Source organism: Anneissia japonica, unplaced genomic scaffold (genome assembly GCF_011630105.1).
Source record: "Anneissia japonica isolate Jap-2015-1 unplaced genomic scaffold, ASM1163010v1 scaffold287953_len805160_cov178, whole genome shotgun sequence".
In the NCBI taxonomy this organism is placed as follows: domain Eukaryota; kingdom Metazoa; phylum Echinodermata; class Crinoidea; order Comatulida; family Comatulidae; genus Anneissia; species Anneissia japonica.
The window spans coordinates 307313-324079 of record NW_022747029.1 but is presented as its reverse complement, the minus strand read 5'-3'; the positions used below and the strand labels follow the sequence as shown (position 1 = coordinate 324079).

At 33.9% G+C, this 16767-nt stretch overlaps 1 pseudogene; it reads left to right on the top strand.

The window, feature by feature from the left end:
• Window positions 1–6630: 6630 nt before the first annotated feature.
• On the top strand, window positions 6631–7493 carry LOC117120389 (annotated as a pseudogene).
• The last annotated feature ends 9274 nt before the right edge of the window (window positions 7494–16767 follow it).

The following is a 16767-nucleotide window of genomic DNA, read 5'->3' as shown; positions in this document are numbered from 1 at the left end:
CACTTTGGCGATGCTTTTGTTTTTTGTTTTTGTTTTGTTTTACATTTACATCCAGCGTTAGGCTCACTGAATTGTTTAAATGCTTAAATAATTGAAAACATAAATTATGTGGATTAAATTCTCATATAATTTACAATGAAACTTTATAATATACGGTATTTTATAAGATTATGTTTTTAAACAGAATAAAATAGGTAACATTTTATTGAATAAAAACCCCCAGATTTTACATCTATAGACGTAAGTTGATTTAATATGCTGAATCATTATTAATGGTATAGGCCTATACCTATTATATATTTCTATAAATTAATCAACAAATATCTCATTAATCACACTATCGCAAATAGGCTTATTGAAGTATTATTGAAATATTATTAATTCTTTATTAAAGCATTATTCGAGCACCTTCATTATTATTATTATTATTTTATGTATTATTTATCAACCATACTAACATTGAAAACATGAATTATGTGGATAAAATTATCGTAGAAAATAAACTTATAATTTATAAAATTATTTTTTAAAACAGCAGAATAAAATAGATAACACCTTTATTTAAAAAAAACCAGGTTTTGCATAGACGCAAGTTGATTTAATATATGCTGATTCATCTCATTAATTGAACAATTTTTATTCATTTCGAGCACAGTTATTATATTATTATTATTATTATTATTATTATTATTATTATTATTATTATTATTATCATTATTATTATTATTATTATTACTACTATTTTATTTTTAAATTTTTGTTGTTTTATTTTTTGTTTTATGTATGGGCCTAGATATAGGCTATGTATATATTTAATAATTAGAAATAATTATAATTTAATTGTAAAACATATATATATTATAATGTTAACAATATTATAGGCTAGGCTAGACCTAACCAATTATTGATATCATAATCTATAGATAAAAACATCCATTTGATAATTAAACAGCAGCTTTTCGAGTGGCAGTGCCGATAGAAAACTGCAGTGTTTTGGCATTGCGGCAGTGCCGATAGAAAATCGGAGCTTTTTTCGCACTGCGGCAATAAAGCCGATAGAAAATAACAGCTTTTTTCACTCTGTGGCAGTGCCGATAGAAAACAGCAGCTTTTTGGCACTGCGGCAGTGCCGATAGAAAACAGCAACTTTTTGGCACTGCGGCAGTGCCGATAGAAAACAGCAGCTTTTTTTCGCACTGCGGCAGTGCCGATAGCCTCAGCCGTGGGACAAATATTACCAACCAAGAAGCGTCCAACAAGATTAATGAACATTTGGTTCTTATTTGTCAGCAACTTCCTTCATTGGAAATGAGCAACTGCCTTCGTACTTACCAGCTAGGGAACCTCCGCCTCAATTACCTATCGGGCAAGTGTATAGAGAGCTCCATAAAGTAAAACATAAAAAGCTGTTCCTCCAGGTGAATTACCTTCTGCCATCATCCGTGAGTTTGCTAGTGAAATTGAAGAGCCTCTTACCGTGATTTTTAATTCGTCTATTTCTGAATCTGTTGTCCCTTCTTCATGGAAGTTGGCTACAATTAATTATACCCATACTAAAAGTAAATGGTCCTGTTATTATTAATCAAGTCAGACCAATTTCTCTGACACCAGTTTTTAGCAGAATTTTGGAACTCTATATGGTCTCGTGGCTTAACTCAGATCTCTATAACATCATTCACAGAAAACAGTATAGTAATGTTAAGGGAGTCAGCACTAATCATTACCTTGAGGCCTCCTACATTTTATTCTTAACTGATTAGACAAACCGGATCACAAGACGCGGATCCTTGCTATTGACTATAGTAAAGCATTCGATCGAATCAATCATACCATACTTATAAATAAATAAATTAATCTTTGAGTTCGAAAATCTGTTATTCAACGGCATTGTAATTTTTTATCAGAGCGCCAACAGAGGGTGTTGTATCATAGCATACTGCCCAATCACATGTGGTGTGCCACAAGGCACAAAGTCAGGACCATCACTTTTTCAAGTAATGGTGAACGATGCTGCTCTTGACTGCCCTTACAGATGGAAGTTTGTAGATGACCTTACTTTAGTTAACATATCTAGGAAAAGTGAAATTGATGATTTACAACATCATCTTAACAGTTTGTTAGATTGGAGTAATTCTCAGCAAATGCTTTTAAATCCTATTGCTTCACAATGGAAGTGTGTTTTAGTAGAACTCCCCCTGTTGCTGAGCCTCTTACCTGCAATGACAATGTGATCAAATCCGTTTCTGAATTAAAACTGTTAGGCATTACCATTCAGTCTAACCTGAAGTGGAATACCCATGTTAAGAATATTGTGTGTAAAGCAAATCGTGCACTCTATATGTTTGCTTAAAAAATTTAATGCTCCTGAAAATCAGTTGGTAAAAATGTTTGTATCTTTTATTAGGCCTATTGTCGAATATGCGTGTCCTGTGTGGCATTCTTCTTTGACCGTTTGTCAGATTTCCGATATCGAGTCTGTGCAGAAAAGATTTTGTCAAATTGTGTTAGGCCGGCGGTATAATTCTTATACCGCCGCCCTAAAACGATTCAATCTGCATAGACTGGGTGATCGGAGATACAAACTCGGCACCGACTACAGCATTTTGCTCTATAATGATGACAGTATGCTAATTAAATAAAACATGTGTTATATATACACAGGGTACAGTATGCTTATTCCTCAATGAATAAATAAAGTGCAAGATACACGAACACAATTACCGTATAATGCAATATGAATAACAAGCAATGTGCGCCTATATTATACGAGTTGACGGATATTGTGAAATACATATAAAAAATGTGGCCTAAATTAAATATGTGTTATGAATACACAGGGTACAATATGCTATGCATTATTTAGTAAATCAATTAAATGGCTTTCGAATTAAGCAAGGTGTATACGTTAGATTTTTAAATAACAGACTGCTGGTATAGTGTTACTAGCTTTTGGTTTATTAATGGCAGGAGGACCATGTATGGTATTCCCATCATATGGAAAGATCTACCAGGTGATAAATACGCCATAGAGCATTAGGAATCAGGGGAATCAACCTTGGGTGGGGGATCAATATTAGAATAAGCTACTGTACATTTCTACAGGGGTTCAACTCAGGCCCTACAACGGCTCCAGTCAGGGTGGTATGGCACACGCCAAGGAAAATCAGCAATTTTTATTAGATAGACCTACATAATAACTGCTAGATATACTTATTAATCAATTAAACTGATCGATTTTCACTTTTTTCATTAAAAAAATTCCTACTATGACCAGGGGTGGCGCGAGCGAGGGGGCCCAGGGTCCCCCGTCGGGGAGAGCTGCCACTCCCCCCTCCCCCGTTGGGGAGAAAAAGCACAATTCGTCGGGGAGAAAAAAATATTATATGGATTTTTTACATATTAGTAGACTCTAAAATCGATTAAATAAGCCTTTGCAACCCTAAATTGTCGAAATTTTCGGGGGCCTCGCCCCCAGGACCACTTTCGAAACCTATTAATCGAAGCTCAACCACACCCACTTTGCTTTCGTCGGGAAAATCTGACACCTCGTCGGGGGAACCGCCCCCCCTCCCCGTCGGGGACCTCGGGCACCCCCGTCGGGCAAATCTTGGCGCCACCCCTGACTATGACATGGCCCAGGCCGCCCAATATACATGCGTACAACCCGTAGCTGAGCTATAGCCCTGGTTCGAGACGAACACTTGTAAATTTTTTGAGAGTATTTTTTTCAACATACTGAGCAGGCCGGTATGGTAAAACATCATTTTCAAAATATTATTTATACAGTTACAGCAATGTTTATTACTAGTAGAAATATCATTTCGACTGTTAAAGCAATTAGTTCGGCAGCTTAGCAGATGCATGTTTTTACATGCTCCTTATGGTCATAGCATTCAATTTTTGGTAGGAAACACCTCATCCGAGGTCATTATGGTGGCCATCTTGGATTTCAAAATGGCCGCCTAATAAAACCTATGTTTATTTTTATCTCCGCTTCTAAACCACTTGGAATTATAATTCTAATGTCTGAAACTATTTTTATATGGTCAAGGAATACCATCATACCATTTTTGACCTGGTCAGATTGCCACAAATAGGTCATTTAAGGTCAAATATTGTATGGTATCTTAAAAATTACATAATTGTCGTATTTTACATTAGAACCATACCCTGACGCTCAGAATTCAATATTTTATTCAAGGTCATTCTGGCGGCCATCTTGAATTTCAAAATTCCTGCCACGCAAATCTTATATTTCAATATATCGGTTTTTAAACCACTTTAATGAGAATTATATCTTAAAATTATATTTCATGGTCAAGGATTTATAACACTTGTGACATGGTCAGATGGTCATTAAGATCATAAAAGGTCATTTAAGGTCATTCATTATATATATATAATTATATATATATATATATGCTGTGGGAAACATATATATATATATATATATATATATATATATATAACGAATATATATTTATATATATATATTATACCATTCTTTTTAATATCAATTTATCATTTCACATTAAATACAATTTCTGATATGAATATATAATGGAATATAATAAATACAAATACATGTCACTACTTTTGATGTTATTCTTTGACTATGCAGTACAGTAAACATATTTAAAAGAACAAAACATGTTTTACATGGTGGTCACCTTGAAATTTATGTGGCTGCTAAATGACTTTGACCTAAAATGGCTGTCATAATGACCTCTGATGAAATAGTTCCTATCAAAAATTGAATTTTGTGAGCTTATGTATGATTTTGCTGTAAAACACGACAACTTACAAATTATTAAGATATTCTATGTATTTAACAGAAAAATGAAATTGAATGACCTTCAATGACTATCTGACCATGTCACAAGTGCTATAAATCATTGACCATGAAAATATATTTTTAGACATAATAATTCTTATTGGAAGTAGTTTAAATGTCGATATATTGATAAATATATGTTTTGCGTGGCAGCCATTTTGAGATTCAAGATGGCCACCAGAATGACCTCAAATGAAATATTGTAGTTCATAGTAAAATTTTTGAATTCTGAGAGCCTGGGTATGATTCTAATGTAAAATTTGACAATTACGTAATTTTAAAGATACCATACAATATTTGACCTTGAATGACCTTAAATGACCCATTTGTTGCAATCTGACCAAGTCAAATATGAAATGATGGTATTCCTCGATCATATAAACATACTCTTAGACATTATAATTATAATTCAAAGTGATTTAGAAGCGGAGATATAGATAAACATAGGTTTTATAAGGCTACCATTTTGAAATCCAAGATGGCCGCCATAATGACCTCGGATGAGGTGGTTCCTACCAAAACTTGAATGCTATGACCATAAGGAGCATGTAAAAAAAAATTGGTGCTTTTGTCCGGAATGTCCACATTAAGTCCAAATGTGGCCCTAAGCTGCCGTACTATTAAGAATATTGTGTGTAAAGCAAATCGTGCACTCTATATGTTTGCTTAAAAAATTTAATGCTCCTGAAAATCAGTTGGTAAAAATGTTTGTATCTTTTATTAGGCCTATTGTCGAATATGCGTGTCCTGTGTGGCATTCTTCTTTGACCGTTTGTCAGATTTCCGATATCGAGTCTGTGCAGAAAAGATTTTGTCAAATTGTGTTAGGCCGGCGGTATAAGAATTATACCGCCGCCCTAAAACAATTCAATCTGCATAGACTGGGTGATCGGAGATACAAACTCGTCTGTAAGTTTGGATTGACTGTCCTCAGGGCATTACCTGAATATCTACCACCTCGTCGTAACATAGCAACTCATATAAATTTGAGAAATAGCAATAATATATCTAAATATGCGTGCAGAACCGAAAGATTTAAGAAATCATCTTTGCCATTTATTGTTGACAACCATTCATACTAAAGCTGCAATATTTCATATTTTTATATTCAAAATTAATTTTACTTCACTCAACTGTTTTGTACATTATTAAATCAAATTGACATTCCTTCCTCTATTTTTGTATTAATTAAATGTTATCTCAATTTTGAATTTTTTTAAATTTTAAAATGTTAATTGTAATTTTAATGTTTTTTCTTTATGATCTTTTTTAGGAACAAATTTTATCGTAGTTTTGTTTGTTTGTCTTGAATTTTTCATTGCTCATGAGTGTGTGATAGTAGCAATTTTTATCTTTGAAATTTTTATATTGAATACTTTTTGCATGTTTATATACTGTGTTGTGCTTAGTTTTGTGAATGTTTTTTGTCTTTGCTTAATTTTGTTAGATTGACGCAATTCAGTTCATACTGCAATGTCAATTTTTGTTGTTTTTAATAATAAACCAGATTGAATGAATGAATGAATGAATAATGATTTTAAAAAAATAAGATGGCCATCAAATAAGTCAAAACGTTACTGATTTTCCAGTCAAGTCCGACTTCACGGTGACTTTTTACGTCACATACTCATTAAACATGGTGTGTTTGCTAAATGAAGGTATTCAAAGAATTAATAGAATTAATTGTAGAGAAGTTCATGGTCTTAGGTATACAGACAAAGAATTTATTGACCGATACAGGTTGACCAAGGAAGTAGTTTTCAGCCTACTGAGACTTATCGAGGTTGATTTTAATAATGATTCGAGAGGAGGAGGTAAGGCAGGAATCGTCCCTCCATTGTTACAAGTGTGTGTTGCTCTGAGATTGTTTGCGACCGGATCTTTTCAAATATTACATGGTAATGCGAAAACAGTATCCTCCTAGCCAACATTATCAAGAATCATTAAAAGATCGCAGAATCAATCTCAAGAAGACACCGATTATGGATAAAATTTTCCAGGAATCAAGAAGTAGAAGAAGTAATTGATGGATTTAGGGAAATCGCCAACTTTCCCAACGTCGTTGGGTGCATCGACGGCACTCATGCCAAAATCCCGTGTCCTGGTGGGGCTGCTGAATTGTTTAGAAATAGAAAAAACTATTTTTCATTGAATGTGCAGGTTGTTGGTGACCATAGGTTGATAAGGGATATCGTAGCCAGATAGCAAGGGTCAGTATATGACTCCCGTATATTTAAAAACAGTTCTATATATGCAAACAATTTGAACGTGTGGAACATCGGGGTATTCTCCTCAGCGACTCTGGATACCCTTGCAGACGCTACCTTATGACCCCGATTTTGAACCCCAGGTAAGGGCAGAAGAAAGATACAATCAGTCCAAAATCCGTACAAAAAACTCTATTGAAAGGTTATTTGGACTATGGAAATGAAAATTCAATTGCCTCCGAGAGATGCGATTAAAATTGCAAACAACAGCAATAATAGCGGTGGCATGCCTTCATAACATTGCTGTGATGCGGCGCATCCCCAACGACGAACAACCACCAATTGCTCATAATAATAATGATGATTTAAATGAAATCGATGAAAATGATCATAATGTTGCAGTGGGAGGGCGAGCTTATTGCCAAAAGATCATTGAACAGCATTTTGCATAGCTAGGTAAGCATGAAATCTGTCTTAACCTTTACAAAGTTCATTCTATTTTTAATTTGGCGGGTACTACTTGTGGAAGTGTGTACCGCATTCATATACAGTAGGATGTAATTCTCGTGTATAGATAGGACCGAAAGTCTGTAATTATCATGTTTTATACTACATACTGTCTTTCTGGTAAGCTACTGTCTCAATTGACAGAGAAGATTATTTGATAATGATGATTTAAAGTCATCATCACAACCTGAGTCACATGTGTTGCGTCTTTTTTCGAGTCAAGCGCGCCATATTTCAATAAAAAGTTGGAGAAATAATTCTAAGTGTCGTCTAATATTATTAATGTCGAAATGCCTAATAACATCCATCCACATGTACATACATTTTCACCAATAATTTGGCAAAGGCAACCATTAAAAGACAACTGATTAACCAATAGATGGTAATTAACAGCACCCAGATGTTGAGCAACTGATGCTACACAAACCTTGGAAAAGGACAATTAACCAATGGTCTGGCAGAAAAGTATGTACAAATAGTAAAGAACATTTTTAGAAAGTGTGATTATACAGGAGAAGACCGGGAAATGGGACTATTGAATTAAAAGTCCACTCCACTTGAATCAGGTTTGTCTCCTGCTGAATTAAGTGGAAGAGTAATTAAGTCTAATCTTCCATTCACACTACCGAGTAAATACGAAGTACAATAGAAAGATAATAAGAAAGGGCAAAAGAGAGAGAGTTCTATCACAACTATAGAAAGGGGAGATGTAGCAGAGTCATGTCTAGCGCCCTCTATTATATATAGAGAACTATTGTTGTTTTTGGAGTTGTAGTTGCTGAATAAAATGGCTACCATACCATGAGTTCGAGTCAGTCTAATTTATTACTGTAAAACAGTTATTTTAGACTTTAAAACAATACACAAGACATTACAATAAAAACGTTATATTATTTATTCAATGAAAACATAAAATATGCTTAATTGATCTGAATATAAATTACTACAGTAGAGTTGTTTATATAATGTAAAAAAAAACATTAAAATTGATTGTACTAAACTGGAATTACAATACAAGTCTTCAGTGTGATACTGTAAATATTTCTGACAATCATTATTACACATTTAATTATAGAACATACAGTACCAACAAAACAAAGAATGAAAATATATAATAGTAAAAATATGTAACACATAAAAAGGTTAAATAAATCACCAATTGTTAGTTGGATATAAATAAATTTAAAAAAAAAACAAATTAAAAAGTACAATACTGTAATTAAGGGTGTCCCGAATGCTCAGACCACGAAAGCTAAGACCTAAGACCACGAGACTCAGACACACTCGGAATATCAGACCCCGCAAATTAAGACCCTCAACTAAGTATGCCAGGATTTCTAGACAATACCTTTATTCGAAAACTAACGTCAATATAAAGAACTGACTAATCATAAAATAAACACCATTAAATATCATCGATACCAGCTAGGCCCCTACTTGCGACGTTTACTGGAGAAAACTAATACAGTACAAACAAACCGGCTATTCGCACTCCACGCAACCGTAAGGTACGGTTTCAGTACGTTTTCGATAGCGGTTTCTAATGCACATCTATCGTGTGAATACTGTATCCGATATTATCATATGGAAATGTTTTTGCCACTTTTTATCATTTGCTAGTCCAGCTATCACGAAAGGAGCGAACTGAGGTCAAATGAACCCCGCTGTACAAGTAATTTGGATCGACCAATTAAAAACATTGGGTTTGTTTCATTTTCATGATGGGGTTAAAATACAACAAAACAAAACAAAATTCAAATTCCACATTATATTATTTTGTTAAAACTTGTATTTGAACAGATATTTAACAGTACACATAGTACAATGTGAAGTAAACAAATGTTGAGATCTTTCTTCCCCTAGTCTACGCTTTCGTGTTGGCGGGATTGCCTTAGCCCTACCCTACACTCCTACTAAAACTACTAAAATTTTCAAACGGTCCAGACTATAAATTGCATTTTTGGCATAAATATAGCCTAATTGCTGCAAATATTTTGTCTTGGGACATTTGTTATTTAATAAAGGTAATAAAAGAACACAAAAAATCCAACTGATAACTAAATTAGGCCAAATTATATGAAGAAAGAAGTCAAACACGGCGAACGCAAGTCAAGCAAACAGAAGTATGACGTCATTCCAGTGAATCGGACTTTCACGCTTGACAGATTTTTTTTACCCCATCAAGAGGCAATCGTGGATTGAATGGATTTTATATTTTCTTATTTACCGATAAAACTACCCAACCAATCATACTAAGTTTTATATCAATTTCAAGCTTATTAAATTCCCTCCACGAATCCACTTGGAACAAAGAAATAGTATGTGAGTGAGAGAGTAAGAAACGAGCTCGGAACAGCCAAAAACCTGAAATTTCTTGAAATTCCCTATCTAAATCAGCGTGAGGAGCTGTTATAAATTGGCGTATTCCGACAAAACTGTCGGGATTTTTTACATTTTTTCTTCACGAATTGGTAGATTAATATTTTTTACAACATAATACACTTGTGCCCACACGGTGCAAGATAGGATGACAATTCTGTCAGATTTCTTTAGCCTGTTAAACACCTACAAACTGAAGCCATCGATATCCAACATGTTGACATTTCCTGTAAGAAAAGAAGTACAATAAAAAGTTTGAACACACCAGTTAAAAAATTCAGAGTGACTATTCTTACACCATTCAAAAATAATTAGTATTAATATTACAATATCTTTATAAGGAATTAATCATTCTGGCACTAATAATCAATAATTTTTGTTGAAAATATATATATTTTAATTAACCATCACTGTGAAAAGCCCATATTCAAATGCATTGCAAAGTGGTGTAAAATAGCCAAGACCTAAACAATTATTTTGAATAGAATTAATTATGTCATTAACATAATACTTTTTTGTATAAAAATAAAAATTAGTTTAAAAATTACAGATGAAGACAATTACAATATAAGTATAATAGACTATCTTGTTTCTCAATCTTTTCTAATGTACAGTAATAATAATGCCCCTGTATTTTGACCATCAAAATGGCTGGACATTTGACCCTCTACTAATTTTTGATCCAGCAGGGCCACGCCTAAGGAGGTGGTTGTATTCCCCACCAGAATTCGCCGAAATTAGTCTTTGAACTGAATCTGAATAGGCCTATATAACCATTGCCAATGTATCATGCAGAAGTTAAGTTCTCTGATTTTTTCTAGCCATTTTCCACGCAAATTTGAGCTAGTTTTCGAGGTAGGCCTATCATCCACATTCCACGACGAATAAACTGGCATTTTAGTAATACTGTAGTAGTAGTAGTAGTAGTAGTAGTAGGGCCTAGATAGTTCCATGGATTTAATAATTAACAGGTAAATTAATGTACTTTATTTAAAATAGTGTTGTTTTGTCTAATGTTTGAAATATTTTTGTTATAGTTTGTATGACTAGGCCTAATCAAGGAGCTAGGCCTAGGTCGCGCCAGGCAGTAGAGTAGTATTCCGTATTCTCTACATACAAACAGTACTGCACTAAACGCTAAGTTTTGCCTACACAGGTAAGACAAGTTGGTAACAAACCTATTTAACGCCACTTTTAAGGTCATTACTTCCAAGACTTCCTTATCCAAACCAGCAAACATATATTTTTTAAATATTCATTCTTCAAAAATGCAATCAACTTTATTATATTATTATTATTGAATATTTTCGCCAGTCCTAATTTTTCAATTTTCCACTCGCGATGACCGCATTCTCATTAGTTGGCTGTGTCGTTACCAGCTTGTTATGGTTGAGTGAATCAGCTGACTCCCTGGTCTAGCGCAAATTTCCGAAATAAAAACTGGAGCAAACTGTTATTTTACACATAATTGAGACATTTTCATAAGTGAAAACCCATATAAATGAAAAGAACAGCCAAATTTACGTTAGAATATCTAAAGATTGGCTCGATTTTTTTATGGGGTTCCCGAATGCAAGCATTTGAAAGTCGGTCCATCTTTTAAGGTCATTACTTCCAAGACTTCCTTATCCAAACCAGCAAACATATATTTTTTAAATATTCATTCTTCAAAAATGCAATCAACTTTATTATATTATTATTATTGAATATTTTCGCCAGTCCTAATTTTTCAATTTTCCACTCGCGATGACCGCATTCTCATTAGTTGGCTATGTCGTTACCAGCTTGTTATGGTTGAGTGAATCAGCTGACTCCCTGGTCTAGCGCAAATTTCCGAAATAAAAACTGGAGCAAACTGTTATTTTACACATAATTGAGACATTTTCATAAGTGAAAACCCATATAAATGAAAAGAACAGCCAAATTTACGTTGGAATATCTAAAGATTGGCTCGATTTTTTTATGGGGTTCCCGAATGCAAGCATTTAAAAGTCGGTCCATTTTAGGAAATTTCCTATCTTTTAACACTAGCTCAAAATCCGTAGCACAAGTTTTTTTTTGGGACCCAGTTCACAAGCCTCGTTTTCCAATACCGCGCTCCAAAATCGAGTGACGTCACCGGCATTGTGGTCACTCATCCCTCTTTTTTAAATTAAGTATTTATCGTTTCATACCCGAACCCCCCCCCCTCTTTTAACATAGTAGCTACCTATGATATAATCAATAGATTTGTAGTGTCTGTAATAATATGTAACATGGACTTAACTATGAAGTATCATGTTTTAAAATTTAGTAGTAGGAAACAGCAATATAATGAGTATTCATGTTTTTTAATTCCAGGAATCGCTAGAAAAATGTTCAATATTAATTATGTACCAGTCTACTGTACATTCCTGTATTAGCAAAAATACTGAAAAATGACTTTTAGATAAGTCTACACATTGTTGAGTATAAAATTTCAAATAGAATGTTCATGAGACTTTTCCGTTTTTATAGGATTATGGGTATACGAGTGGATGAAATTGTGTTGAATTTACAACACAATGTATGAATGCAGTTGTGGATATAGATGTAAACCATCTCTTCAAGAATATATTCGCCATTGCCAAATTCATAAACATGAGATTAACTTCATGTTTCAGTGTCCAGAGTGCAATAAAAGCTATTCTAAATTTTCATAATTTAAGTCGCATATCTATCGTGACAACGTGCATAATAAGCAAATAAAATCAAGATATTCTTTGCTTGTGGAAGTAGACACAAATTTAAGATGTAGTGTTGGTTTTTGTCAACAAGTTCTTCCAGATTTCAAGAACTTGCTAAAGCATTTAATCGGTAACTTGCATTCTGGAACTGAAGTAAAATGTCCATTTCACCATTGTTGTAAGGTTTTTAAAAGTGTCAATGGGTTCATATGTCACAAGTCCAGGTATCATCGTACGAAAATTGATTTTTCTAATGGCACTGGAAGCGAAACAGATGAAATAACAAATGTGAATGTGATAGTAGAAGATAATGATTCTGAAATACAAGATAGTCCTGAAGTACCGGTAACTGAATGTAATGAAGAAGAAAATGTAAAGACATTTATGAGAAATATTGCTTTATATTATCTGCAATTACAAGCCAAATTTCTTCTTCCAAGTAGTACAATCCAATACATAGTTGAGTCTGTATTTGAAATGAAAGAATTATCAGATGTGTACAAGCATATTTAATTGAAGGAAAAACTGAAACATTGGTTTAGATACCCATCATATTGATGAAATTAGTTTATTAAATGATAAGGACATGTTTGATTTTGTTCACACTGAGAAAGGTGTATTGAGATCTAATTTCAAGAGAAAGAAATTTTTTTAAGTCTGACACCTTTAATTATATTGAACCTCAAGATATTTGTATTGGAAGGAATGCACAGAACATAAAATGCTATTGCCTGTATGTCTTTGTAAGGAAAACTATTCAACCCTTATTAATAGATCCTTCAGTCTTGGAGCAATACAGAAACCCTATTCAAAGACAATCTGAATTATATACAGATGTTATGGATGGTACAGTTTATAAGAGGATTTGCAGTCTCTCTTCAAAAAAATTCATATCTTTTATACTTTATCAGGATGCTTTTGAAATAGTGAATCCCTTTGTGTCTGCCAGGAAAAAACATTCTGTAATAGCCGTGTATTTGAACTTGAGTAATATATATAATTATAATCGCTCAATAATTGACCAAATGCAATTAGTTATGCTTTCCAGAGAAAATGATTTGAAGCATTTTGGCGAGACAATTGTTTTAAAAGTTATGGTTGATGAATTATGTGATATTGAAAGAAATGGAATAAATATTAAAAATAATACCCTGCAAGCTCGTCTTATTCTGGTATGTAGAGAAACCTAGGTTCTCATCAGATGGGTGGATTTGTTCAGAATTTTAGTACGCATCCATTCTTTTGCCGATACTGTACAATTACAAGGACAGAGTTCCAAGACAATGTCCTTTCTAAAGGTGCAGAGCGATCAGTTGCAGGTTATAAGCTTTGTATTCAGCATTTAGAGGACCATCAAGAACTAGAACATTTTTGTGGTAAAAATATGATTCTGTATTCAACCGATTACAATTTCATCACATTTGCATGCCAGCCTTACCCCCATGTTTGGACATGATGTTTTTAAAGGGATCGTAGCATATGATATACATCTTTTCATCAAGTACTTTGTGAATGTAAAGAAATGGTTTGCTTTTGAGTTATTAAATCACAGAGTATTTAAATTTACCTACAAAGAATATGATGCACAAGACAAGCCAGCTCCAGTTAGTAAAAGTAAAAAGAAACTTTTCGGCCACGCTGTCCAGAACTGGGTATTTCTTCGTCTAATGCCATTTATTATTGGTGATTGTATATGTGATACATCTGATAGAGTCTGGTCTGCTTTATTGAAGTTAAAAGAAATCATTGAATGTATTTGTGCTCCAAAAATTTCCCTTGGACAATTAGGAAGCGTCGCCAAATTATCCTACCGCGGTAAAAGAGATTTTCCTGCGGTAGCAAGGCTAACTGCGGTAATCAGCTATAGCAAGATTTACTCAATGGAGCGTGTCTTGACTACCGCGAGCTACCGCGAGCATGGAGTATTAATTATCCAATGCCCAAGGCAAGGTTTTTCCAATTACTGTATGCAGCTCAGTCAGCTGAGAAAGTTACCGCAAAATACCGCGGTAGCTCGGCTTTATTTTAGCGAGATGGTGCTTTTTTTGAACGTCCACTTACTTTTCATTTTAATTTAGTCATTGATCATCATAATAAATAATTAACTTTGTTTTTGCTATAGCCTTTATGTTTGCTTTCTTTTGTGTGTTATAACCTTTTTTTTTCAAAGACGTGCACACTCATTCTGAATGAATGGGTATGTTGTGGGCTTATTCACTGCAAACATCAACATGGGTATTAATTTTATTTATTTTGTCTTTTTTTTACGATGCCTAATATTCTTTGTATCTTTTTAGTATGTTTAGTAGTTTTTTACATTTGTTATATTACAAGTAATTTGAATATAATTTTACCGTGTTTTTTTTTTCTTACAGATTCAGAAGTGAAGATCAAGTACATATTATTTGTATTATCAATTTATGAATTATTCATAATAAAGGCCTAGGAATTTTGTTACGATTATGAGTTAATTTGTTTAATCAAACATACTTTTATATCAGAATATTAAAATATATTATTTGTAATTCCATTTAAACTATAATATGTTACAATTCACACTATAATGCGTACCACTTTTAGTACTTTTAAGTGGTTAGCATATGTGTTTAATTTGGTATTACCTAGATCCCTATTGGCTGTAGGAACAAACGTATATCCTAACAATTTTACTATGTTTGGATGAGGGGTAACAGAAAGCATAATTTTTGCTTCTCGGAATACCGTTGCTCTTAGCTTTTCATCACTGAGGCCCTCAACATTTTTTTTAAACACCTTCACGGCTACATTATCATTTCGATAGCGATATAAGTGCACACGTCCGAAAGTTCCACTCCCAATCCTAGTGTTTAAATTAAATAAATGGTGATAATCGATGTGCGGAATGTGATTAGAAGAGCTTGGTTGTATTTTGGCCAAGTCTTGGATGGCTTTGCATCGCATCTACAGTTCTTGCTCTAGTCTAATTTTCAAAGATTGTGCTCTTTTTTCTTCCCTCATTCATTTCACTCGTTCCTCATATAACGCTGTTTTAATGTCATCCTTCAGTACGGTTTCCTTTATAAGAACAGGTCCCTTGTCCGATTCTCCCTTTCCCTTATTGGTAACACAACTTTCATCTATGGTCATCACGACAGCCTCGCGAACGTAATAGAATGTATCCTTCTTTACTTTCCTCGAACCCGGTTTCATTCTTCGAACGAGGTGAATAGACTCCCGCGTTTTTGGTCTAGTTATGTGTAGGTAATTTTTTTAAATAAAAACGCTTTTTTCCAGGTACAAATTTCTTTAAAATAACTGCATGTATAATAGCATCAGAGGCATTCATTTTTAACTCGTCAATGTAAAATAAAGTTATAACTAAAGAGAGGGTTGGCTATCTGAACTGATGTAGTACTGTACTTCGACTGCACTATCATCGGCTTTATGTATGTTATAACGGCTTGGAATCATCAAAAAGACCGCAATTAACTGATGATCCGTGAAATCGGCTTGCGTTCCTTCTTTTTTTTAAAACAGACCCGGATTAACGTTGTCATTTGATAGGCCGGGTTGGGGAGGCAACACTGGTACAGAAGAGTGAATTGTACATATTATTTCGAATGAGTAAACCGGTTGTTTACAATGGTCTATTTGAAATGAGCAGCACATTATTCGAATGGGTAGCACACTATTTGAAATGGGTAGCACATTGTTTCAAATGGTTAACAAACGATTTGAAATGGCTAGCCATGATTTAAAATAGGGTAGCACACTACTTGAAATGGGTAGCACAATGTTTCAAATGGGTAGCACATGATTCCAAATGCGTTAAAAAGCATCCATAATGCGCAGTACTGTACATTAATTAAAATGGGCTGCACACTTTCAAATGGGTAGCACATTGTTTCAAATGGGTAACACGCGATTTAGGTAACACACTATAATGCGTACCACTTTTAGTACTTTTAAGTGGTTAGCACATGTGTTTAATTTGGTATTACCTAGATCGTTCAATGGAATGTTGATATCGGGCAACCTCTTTAAAATCTCCGAAAAAGTACACCAAAGATAGGCCTCATAGTGACTGTGAAAGATGTCGAAAAATATAATTATGTAGATCGAATATGGGCTGCCGATACTGCACATAAAATTTTCA